Source organism: Denticeps clupeoides, chromosome 7 (genome assembly GCF_900700375.1).
Source record: "Denticeps clupeoides chromosome 7, fDenClu1.1, whole genome shotgun sequence".
NCBI lineage: Eukaryota > Metazoa > Chordata > Actinopteri > Clupeiformes > Denticipitidae > Denticeps > Denticeps clupeoides.
The window spans coordinates 14,196,818-14,208,065 of NC_041713.1; the positions used below are offsets into that span (position 1 = coordinate 14,196,818).

Consider the following 11,248-nt stretch of genomic DNA (forward strand, 5'->3'; position numbering starts at 1 on the left):
CTGATAAATGCTGTAAATGTAAATGTATTTGGAGGATGTACCCGTGATTGTGGTTTTCGCTGCTTTCACAGGAAGTGTGGTTGATGCAGCCCACCAGTAGCGTCATGTGTGCGTGGGTTCTTAATTGGTCTATGAACTCTCTGTGGCATTCCGCTGGCGCTGAAAAGACACACCTTAGAGAGACGGCGAGCCTGAGATTCATCTCTATAATGAGTCTGCCAGCTTACGGCTGTTGCACACTGCAGTGGGTCAGCATGACTCATAGTGGGCCTTGCTAAAATATTCATGGAAAAGCCCGAATAGTTAACATCTTCACAAGTTTGACAGTGTGATCTCAGATGTAATTTCGTTGTGAAGCACCGGCCATGTTCCTGACCAAGGTTACCTTATTAATGAGTCTCCATCCCTATATGACAACCACAAAAGGCAGTCACTGAGAGCTTCCAGAAACTCTTGTAATTTATCTTACTGTTCAACTCTTTGATCACCCAGGTGGTGGAGAATGAGATTTTCGTGCATTTGCAGACATACGTTTCCACACTGGGACAAATCCATGCGATAGGAGCATCTACGTTCCCTCTGCTTTTAAATACTTTTCAAAAAAATGAAAAGGTTCTACATACTGCATGACAGCTCTTTCTGGCTAAGCTTCTTAGGATAGCTGTCTTTCTCCAGGGCTCCTGTGAATGCACTAAACACACTATCTTCTTTGATACTCTCATTCCCTTAGATGTGTGTTCTCTTTGGAATATCAGGCTAGAAAACTCACCAGATGATTCTGAGCATAGTAAGGGAACACAGACACACATTTACGCAACATTTACCCCTTACGCAAATATACAACGCATCACTTTTTCCACATTGCAGCCTATGACAAAATGGATTAAATGCGTTTTATACCTCAGAATTCTACACAACACCCCATAATAACGTGAAAAAAAGTTTATTTGAGGTCGAGGCACATTTATAAAAAAAAAATAGAATGCACACATACATGTGAGATGTTTCTGCAGCTTTATTTGAGTCCACCTGGTGATAAAACAGTTGATTGGATTTGATTTGGAAAGGCACACACCTGTCTATATAAGGTCCCCACGGTCAGGGAGGGGACCAAGCACCCGATGGTCACTCTCAGAGCTCCAGAGGTCCTCTGTGGAAACCTTCTAAATGGAAAACCAACTCTGCAGCAATCCACCAATTTGAATTGTAAAGTGGCCACTGCTTAGTAAAAGGCACATGGCAACCCGCTGGAGTTTGACAAAAGGCACCTGAAGGACTCTCAGAGCAACAAAATAATCTGGTCTAATGAGACAAAGATTGAACTCTTCGGTGTGAAGGCCAGGTGTCACTACTCATTACCAGGCCAATACCTTCCCCACAATGACGCATGGTGGTGGCAGCATAAAGCTGTGGGAATGTTTTCAGATGCAGGAACTGGGAGACTAGTCAGGATAGAGGGAAAGATGACTGCAGCAATACCTGCTCCAAAGCACTCTTGAACTTGTGTGGCCCAGCCAGAGCCCACACTTTAATCCGATTGAACATCTCTGGAAGATCTTAGAATGGTTGTGCACCAACACTTCCCATCCAATCTGATGGAGCTTGAGAGGTGCTGCAAAGAGGAATGGGCCAAACTGGCCAAGGACAGATGTGCCAAGCTTGTGTCATCATATTCAAAAAGTCTGTAATTGATGCCAAAGGCACATCAACAAGTATTGAGCAAAGGTTCTTTTCATTTTTCAAATGATTTTTGATAAACTTTTTTGACATTGTCATTATGGGGTGTTGTGTGTAGCGTTCTGATGAAAAATGCATTTAATCAATTTAGGAATAAGACTGTAACATAACAAAATGTGGAATAAAGTGATGCACTGTTTGTTCATGTATACTAAGATTTTTGCATCCTCAGTTTCTCTTGGCTGTGTTTGGTGTTGCTTTTATGTTATTTTCAGTCCACCCTGTCTCAACACCTCTGCTGGGAGGAAGTTTCTGTGGGGGCTTCACAATTCACTCACCGCCCCTTTTGTGCTCTTTTCCTGTTTCTCGTGCAGAATGCTTCTATGTTCAAAAACACACAGACAGGAACTGCCTCCCCCTCCTTCTCTCCCACACACTCAGTTAGCCTCTCTCTCTCTTACAGTCTCTGTCTCTCACTGTCACATGTAGCTGAGTGGTGGTAAGATCACAGTCTGCCCGTGTTCGCACGCCGTGCTCTTCGAAGCTCGCCTGTCACAGGAGCGTGGATGCCCTTTCTTCCTCTCGCACCAGCTTCGTAGCAGCTGCATGCCGTCCAGCTCTTCTGCTCCAGCCGGCTGAAACTGAGGATCCTTCGTCAGGCGGATTAGGCTCCTTTCCCTCCTTCCCTTCATTCCCTGGACTCAGCTTCCAGAGTCCCAGGATGGAGGCTGTGGCGCTCTACTCATTCCGTGCTACAGAGGGTGATGAACTGAGTTTCCAGAAGGGGGACATTCTCAAGGTAAGACATGGATAAATGCCGTTCATTCAGCCATAAGGCTTTAGGTTTCAGAAAAGGCTGGTGTTCGATTGATGTCTGTGTCTGGCGATTGGAGGGTCATTGGGACTCTCTCTGTCTGACCATTAACAAAGAATCTTATCAAATAATAACCTGTCTTACTCCAGATCACCAATATGGAGGATGACCCCAACTGGTACACAGCTGAGCTGTTGAACAGAAAGGGCTATGTGCCCAAAAACTACATCAACGTAAGGCCACACATGTAAGTATCAACGCAAAACCCTTTGGGATATTGTTTCCTCAGACCTGCCTCATTTATCTGCAAGATAAATATGCTGCAAGAGGCCCTCATCCTGCAACAAACCTGAGTACAAGATCTCATGGAATGCCACATCCCATTTTAATCAGTGGCTCTTGTCTTCCATTATGTAAAGAGCCAGCTAGAATTATAAATATGATTTAATGTCAAAAGTCATTATTCTCACTGCTGGACGCCCTGGTTCCCCAACCTGAAGTTAAAAAAAAATTGAATAGATCTTATTGCTTTAGCTGAAATGATGTGGTGTGACTATAGGTTAACCAGGAAGACTACTAGTATGGCAGAATGTGTAAAATTATACATTATAGGTAGGTTCTGAAATAGTACAATGCAATGATTTTTAAATGTAGATTTCTCTATGTGTGTGTGTGTGTGTGTGTCTGTGTGTGTGCCCGCAGCTGGTTTGCTGGTAGGATCTCTCGGCAGGTGGCTGAGGGGCGGCTGAGGCATCGGGAGTGTGGCGCATTCCTGGTGCGTGAGAGCGAGAGCGCTCCTGGCGAATTCTCCATGTCTGTCAGGTGAGTCTACTGCGCCACGCTCTCCTGTTCACGGGGACATCATCTCCGGTTCGCAAAGGGCTGCTGTGCTTGCAGGTTTTTTGGGGTACACTTCAAAGGATCCTTCATCCAAACATTTTTGTTTTTAAATAATAAGGAATTTGCCCCAAAATTGTTGACAAAATTGGCTCCCGTCTTCCCTAATCCTCTGATAAATGACAACGTCTTGAAAAAAAAGACACTTATCTGCCATATTTGCTCAGCCTAATAGCGTTTTGCAAAAAAAAAAAAAAAAAAACAAAACAGAACAGCTTTTAATCAATCAGCAAGGAGATTATGACAGAATTAAGCTAATGACTTGGTCTCTCTCATGATTGTTGGTTTCTTGCTGCATCTCGCTTGTTAACGTCTACGGGGGTTTTTTTTTTGAGGCGAGGCAGCTCACAACCACAGGGCTGCATGTCTTTCAAATGCTATCGCCGCAGAACCGTTGGCACTTTTAGAGGCCCTCCGGCGGTCGGTCACAGTTGACCCGACCGGCTCGGTGTGCAGCTGAAGGCCTAGGCTCCGGGTGGCAGCAGCTTCCTCTCCTGCGGCTGTGGAATTACAACTAGGGTCAGGCAGGCGCGCTGTCAGGTTCCGGTGCAGAGTCGAAAAACCGTCTGGTTGCCTGTGCTCCTGCATTCTTTAGGTGACCTTAGCCTTGGGGGAAGTGTTCCTGCTTTGTAATCAGCACAGAGAGCCCATCTCTGTTGTGAACATGCTGTATGAAAGCGTGCTGTGCATTTTATCTTAATCAAAAAAGATTAAGATAAAAATGCACTTAATTAAGCGGTGGGAGGATTATGCCCTGTAATGGTTCTCTGCAAGCAGGGGGAGGTGCGAGGTGTGGACTAGCTTACAATTTTGGTGTTACTGATGAATACGTTATGCAATATTTCAAAAGAAAGAAAAGCGCAGTGAGAGTTTAATTTTAACTTTACCACTTCAGTAGAGTTCGACAGTAAAACATCTGCTCGAATTCGGGACAAGGGGAGGAAGTAAGGAACATCAGAAACAGGAACTGTGTTGTTATGAGCTCCGCCTTTGTGTTACAAGGGGTTCGCTGTTCTCAGAAATGATAAAAATACAACAGCTTCATCCCTTGCCGTGGGCAGGCGTCAATATGCTTGCCAGTGTATGCACTGCATTCATAATCTTTGGGTGCTAATTAGAATGCAGAACAGGGTTGCATGGTCCTGAACATGTTTGCTTATTTTCCATCACATCTGATGAAAACGCGATCAGAAGACCTCTTATGGCCCTTAACATTCCTGTCAGTATTCTGGCAGGTCCTGAAGCGCTTCAATAAATAGAGGAATGTGGCTAGCATCTCGTCTCACGTGGCATTTAGATTCTGGTGTTGAGAGCCACATCCTTATTGACATTCCCTTCATTCTGTCCATGTGTGTTAGTCCCACCGAAGGAGAGCTTTTAACTAAGGGCCACCAAAACGTACCAGGGTAACATTCTGTATGTCTCTTATCAAGAGGGGCAGTCTTAGAAAAAAAATCCCCAGAACTTGGATTTTAATGAGTTTCAGTCCTGATGAGTCAGCTGTGAAATGTTAAATGAACCATCTGGTTCGTATGAAACTGGGACGCTGTCCTTCTGGGATGGTAGATGTTATAGTAATTATGAATCAAGGCCCCCAGAGCCATAATGTGTGCGTTCCCCAGCAGATGGCACTTGGACCAATCAGCACTGCATGTAGCTACCTATGATAAATTAGGAACAAATTTGTTATAACAAGTTAATCTTTTTGGGGTGGGAGGGGGGTAGCCATCCTGTTGTCTCATACTTTCTTTCAGTCCAAAATGTTGAATCTTCTGTTGACTAACACAATTTATGAAGTCAGATATATTATTATCATTCCCAAAAGGGAAATGTGAGCTGCATAAAGGCTCAACAGGCCCATGTTGTGTTCCCACTCCACATTTTCAGTTCCACATTCTATTTTGATTTCCTGCGTGTTTGTGTCAGTAACACTAGTCACAGACTTTACTGCACTTTGCTCTCAGACGAGCGTGTCCATTACAACGATGCAGGAAGGAAGTGAGATCAGTGCTAACATTAGTCACCTACCTGGCTGTGGAGAATTTGTGCAGTTGTGGTATTGCTGATGTGTGGTGATGTGAAGAAGACAATTGCAGAGGAACAGCTGGGAGGCTTAGTCACATGTGGATGTGACGGTCACAGCAATTTCACAACGTATTATCTAGTTCGCTGTGAGTCATGATTCTGCAACATCGGTTCAGGGCTGAGCCAGACAGCCTCCTCTGATGGAGTGTCTGTCTGTATGTGTGGTGTGTGAGTGTTTTGCATCAGTATGTGTGTCTGAGTGTCTGTGAGCAGAGGTTTTTGAAGTTTGAGGGAACTGAATGTAGGTCAGCGATAACGAAACTGGCTTCCATCCAAGGATGCCAACTGTGTCTGTGGCGGAACCAATGGGCCTGTTGCCAGTCAGAACCCATCTTTCTCTCAATGCACCCAAACAGAACCACAGTCGACAAGGAGGAAAATCAAAGCTTGCAGAGTAATGCAAAATGTTATGTTCTTTGCATGTGACTCAAAATGCCGGAGGGAAATAAGAATGTCTGGTGAAAGGCTTCTCTCCATCGTCCTGCTTTTACTAGCCTTAGGCCGAGTCCGCCCACTTGAATGCTGATACATGTGCGAACAAGATCACACTTGCAGCCAGCCTCTACCCAGACAGGGCAGATCACACACAAGAGGCTTGAAGTCAGAGAACTTAATTCTATTGTTCAGAATGGGAAGAACCACTACCAAAAATTCCCACCAGTGGACTGCTAGGGTTGATGATGCATCACTTTGTATTACAAAAATTTGAATACCTGGAAGTAGCCAGGGGGATTTTTTGTCAGTGAATTTGGAATCTATTTGTTGTCCTCAGTGTCCTCATAGATATTACGCTACACTTTAAAACAGAATAAACAGCCTTGGTGAGCAATTTTCATTTTTAAACGATTGGATATAAAACGTATTTTTCACCCTGTGAAGTCTGTTTCTACAGAGCTGGGGGGAAACTTGAATTTACACAAGCTGACATTAATATCTAAGCCAGATGAGTTTGTACCATTGCAAGACTTTCTTCTGTGGGCTGGCTAAGATACAGTCCTGAAACCCATCATGGAACCATTGGTCATATTTTCCTTTTCTTAGATGCTTTAAAAATAGTGTCAGCATATGGTTAATAGCAACCTCACAAAGGTGAGATTTTTCTTATCTACCTGCCAAGAATACACCAAGTTAGTCTCTCTTCTTAAATAAATCTCTCAAAAATGGGAAGGACAAAAATGTTTGTGAGTTATTGAGACAATGGTGCAGTGGAAGTCTATCAGGACACAGGACAGAGACGCGGATAGAAAGGGGGCATTAAATGTTCTTAAGAACATTTTGACAAAGGCAAGACCTTTTAGACAAAGCTATGGAGCCTATCAAGTTATCTCTTTTCAGAGCTTGGGTCTCTGTCTGTGGGAGAAAATGTTAGCAAAGGCCTTTAGCGCCGCTGTAGAGGCCTGCCAGCCACACAAAAGATCTTATTTTCCAGCTCAAGGACCACAATCCCCAGGGAATGGGGATTCGCTTTGTTCTCATTTACAGGACCATCATCTGGGTTCTTTCTAAACTCCATCGGCACCCCTAGTTAAGGCGACTGAATAGATCCTAAAGTTGCCTTGAGGATTTTTCATATTTAAAGGTGAAAGCCAGAGAAATGCTGTGAAGTCAGTTTTATTGATTCCCTGGTGCGGGGAAGATAAGATACTCAGTCCACAGTCCACAGTCCCTGACATACATAAATCATTTAGTTCTGATGTAATAGTCTTCAAAAAGATTCCCTTCTCTAAAGTTTAAAGAAAAAGTTGTGAGATCTGGGGACTTCATTAGTTAGGTAACGATTGTTAGATCCCTTCATTACCTGTTATTATGCTGTCACAAAAACATCATACCTGTTGGAAATAACAAAATGTGTTAATTAGTTTAGTTTAGCAATGCATTTACGTGATTTGTATGTTAGTCACTGATTTTAAGAGTTTTTTTATTTTATATGTCTATCGGAAGTTACTGACTGTACATAGGCAGACGAAGAAAAAGAAAAGATGCCGGCGTCGATGGCAAACTATTTTTTGACCGTATCGTTTGTGCCATACAGACTAAAGACAAACTGTTTCATTTTCTTTATTTTGTATATAAGAGAAGCTCATGTTACGGATTGCTTTGTAGACAGAGGAGAATAACCACCCGTAAAAAGGATGAGTGGATTGAACTCTTTTAAATTCATGGCAACAAACACCTGTCAAAAAGGTTCTGCCGAATTCTAAGGACAAGAAATCCAAGGTCTGTTAAGCCATTACACCGTGCCAAAGTAAACATCAAGTGGTTTGGAAGTTTGCTGTTTTTTCATAGTTATGAGAGTCAAGACGTTCAGGCTATTGACTTGCTGCTTTCTCCTCACAGCTATGGAGACCATGTCCAGCACTTTAAATCCTGCAAGATGTAGGATCCAGTACTTTGTGGTGGATGAGGTCTTTACTTTTCCCTCAACCAGTTGGGGTGGACTTCTACAGGGGAAGCAGCCTAGCCAAGGCAAGGACAGTCTATCTCAAAGACCCCTGAGAATTCACACCGGGTCAGTATTTGTGCGTGGTGAATGTGAATGCTTTATTCACTGGTGCATCATTATCAAGGCATTCTACACGCTTCTGTCCTCATGTCTTAACCTTCCTTCCAAAATATCAGTGTTCACAAAATAATCAGATGAGCAAGATTGCTGCTTTAGGGTCCCATAGTTGGTTTGGTCTTACCCCTGTGGGTTTGGGTTATACTTTCAGCAAAGGCCACACTACGCTCAAGCCCTGTACGACTTCAACCCGCAGCACTCCTCTCAGCTGGGCTTTGTTCTCGGGTGATGTCATTGATCTTCTGGACTGTTCAGACTCACAGCGCTGGAAGGGGCCGTTGCAACGGTCGCATGGGATTCTTCCCCCCAGAATATGTCCAGCCCATCTATCACTGACATACAGCACTGCACATCGAAACAAGCAGAACAACAGTATCTCGTCCATGAACTGCTAACCCTGCCAGTCCAGGTTATTACCGCATGTCAGTGTTTTGATTATTATTAACTGAGTGAAATTCATTTATGCATTGTAATATGTGAGTGAGGCTGGAAAATTACACGCTGATTGCAAATGGACCCATGGACACTGTAAGTTGTTGACATTAAGAAGATTGTGGTGCTGAAAAAAATAGCATGCTTGTCTGTAAAAAATTAACTAGAACTCAGTAAGAAATTTAAAAAATAACTAAAAACTTCATGTTAGTTAGTTTGATTATAGCCAAAGCAATTCTGTTTGCTTTCTTCCAATTACAAAACAAAGCAAATGTTTAGTGTCCACTGCTTGTCCATATTTATTTATTACAAAAACATTGTTCATTCAGGGAAGTGTATTTTGTTGTTATTTTGTGATGTAAAAAGTAAGAGTGGCTTTAGTTATAAAATATGCCAAAACAATTAGGGCTGTCAAGTTTATCACATGAATCACTCCAATTAATAAATTGTATGCAATTAATGTGTTGACTTCCTAAGTGGAGGTCTGAACCGTGTTCATAGATGCAAAAGAGACAAGCCCACCAAAAAGATGTGTGGAGATTTAAGGACGATTCAGATTACGTATATTTTGACCAGATAAAAATATTTCAGTGCAAACAGTAACCTGTGAGCATTCTTTAAAAAAAAAATCCATTGCAAAACATGCTATTAATTAGTAATATTTGAAACCGATTGACAGCCTGTTGTGTAAATAAGACTGTACTGTAGCACACTTTACAAAAACAAATACGCCAGCACCTTCAGACAGAGGCTTGAAGAATGATGATCTTCGCATTTGTCCTAAAGCCACTAATGGGTGGGTTTTAACTCGGGAATCCCAAAAGTGTTTCCCATACTGTAGTAACAGGCTGATCTGGATTTTCACTAAATCCAAGCAAACCTGAAAACCTGTTCCGCCTTTCGCTGTATAGGTTGGGACAAATGTCCTTTCAGCTGTGCGCTTTGCAATTAACTGCTGGTGCAAGTAATGACAACTGAGGAGGCAACATCAGTGGACTATTTACCACACCTACAGGAAATGGACAAAAGCAGCATTTAGAAACTTTATCTTTATCCTTAAAGTTTATCTTTCTCAAAAAGAAAGCCGCTTATAAATGTATGTGTGTGAAGGTCAGATTTTCCGCAACATACTAGCATAGATTTTCCGCTTTTCTTGTCCCCCTTCAGCAAAGTAACATCTGTTGTTAATATGGCCTTCTTCCCTTTTCCGAGCAAGGGCTGGCACACATGATGGACTTAAAAGTGATGTACAAGTTGTAAATACGTTATGCAGCAAAGCTAATTAATACATTAATAAATACATCCAGACTGCAGACGGCGGTATTATAAGAACCAAAATAAACATCTGTATATGTCACGTCGCTCGTGTCGTTGTGTAGTTTTTTTAAGACCTCGTTCCTCTCGCGAGATTTGGCTTCCGGGCGACCACACGGCTGCTGTGCGCGGCCCCGCGGCCGTCCAACGCGGCCTTTCTATTGGACGCGCGGCGTCACGTGGCCGCGGCGCTCCCGTCAGTACCTGCTTCCAGAAGTTTTTACAGTATTGCCGGGGGGATCAGCGGCACGGAACACTAGAATGGACTCTCAAATGGTGGAAGATCGGCGGATCGCGACTTTTTAACGCGTTTTAGAATTGTGTTTGGCGCACGGGCCTACGTAGCCATTACGTCGGCAGATATTTATGTCCACTTTTAACAAGTTGTCTAATTAGTTTAATACACTCGGGCGGTTGAGTAATGGCTTTGTCTCAGATTCAGTGTCTGGATGAGAACAACGTCAACCTGCGGATACACGAGTCCAAGGCCGAGTTCCTCTACAGCGAGGAGCAGAGGAGCGCGCTGGAGGCTCTGTTCCAGGACGGACGGGACGCCTACCGCAAGTCCACCCGGGCCCACGACGTCCGGGACTTCCTCTCCGACCGCGAGCTGGAGACGCTGCTCGGAAACGTGGAGGTTTACAGCCCGGCTCCGACCGGTCGCGGCTCCCCTTCGTCGGGGAGGCCGGGGAGACCACGGTGCCGTCGGACTACTGGCCGGACCGCTCCGACTACTCGCTGCCCGACCTGGACATCGGCTGGCCGGACTGCGCGGCGTACCGTGGCGTCACTCGGGCCACCGTGTACACGCAGCCTCCCATGGACGGACAGCCGCATATTAAAGAAGTTGTCCGGAAAACGATCGCGAACGCACAGAAGGTGAGCGACAGGTCTCAGTAGAACTTTTATATCGACACGTCATACGTCCGGAGAGTGTCCAAGTTCGGGCCCGGCCTGCCTGGGATGTTTTAATAAACGAACGAAACGAATACAGACAACAGTGAATGTAGCTGGATGTAAGGTACAAGTGTGTGTATGTGTGTGTGTTGTGTGTTGTGTATTATATTTGTGTGTGTGTGGGGTGTGTGAAGATGTGTGTGTGTGAGGGTATATGTATGTGTGGAGGGTGTGAGGGTGTGTGTGAGGGTATGTGTATATGTGTGGGGTGTGTGTGTGTGGTGTGTGTGTGTGTGTAAATGATCAGTGTTTTCATAATTTGACGGTCTGTAATAAAAAAAATGCCGAAAGGATGCGGTGCTGCTGTCATGAAGGGATCGTGTTCCCTCAGCTTTCACATTCACCGCCTTACATCGCCCGTGTTTGTATTGTAATAACAGGTTAAAAAAAAGAAAAACTTTAATCTGAGGGTGGGGTCCCGACATTTGGCCTGTACACGCGTGTTTTCCTAAAGCCTCTTTGCATTTGCTGTTTCACCAAGATACAGTTTTGATATTTAAAGCCATAAAACC

At 44.0% G+C, this 11,248-nt stretch overlaps 1 pseudogene; it reads left to right on the plus strand.

Annotated features, from left to right (window-relative positions):
* Positions 1 to 1,161: 1,161 nt before the first annotated feature.
* On the plus strand, positions 1,162 to 8,369 carry LOC114793907 (GRB2-related adapter protein-like; annotated as a pseudogene).
* The last annotated feature ends 2,879 nt before the right edge of the window (positions 8,370 to 11,248 follow it).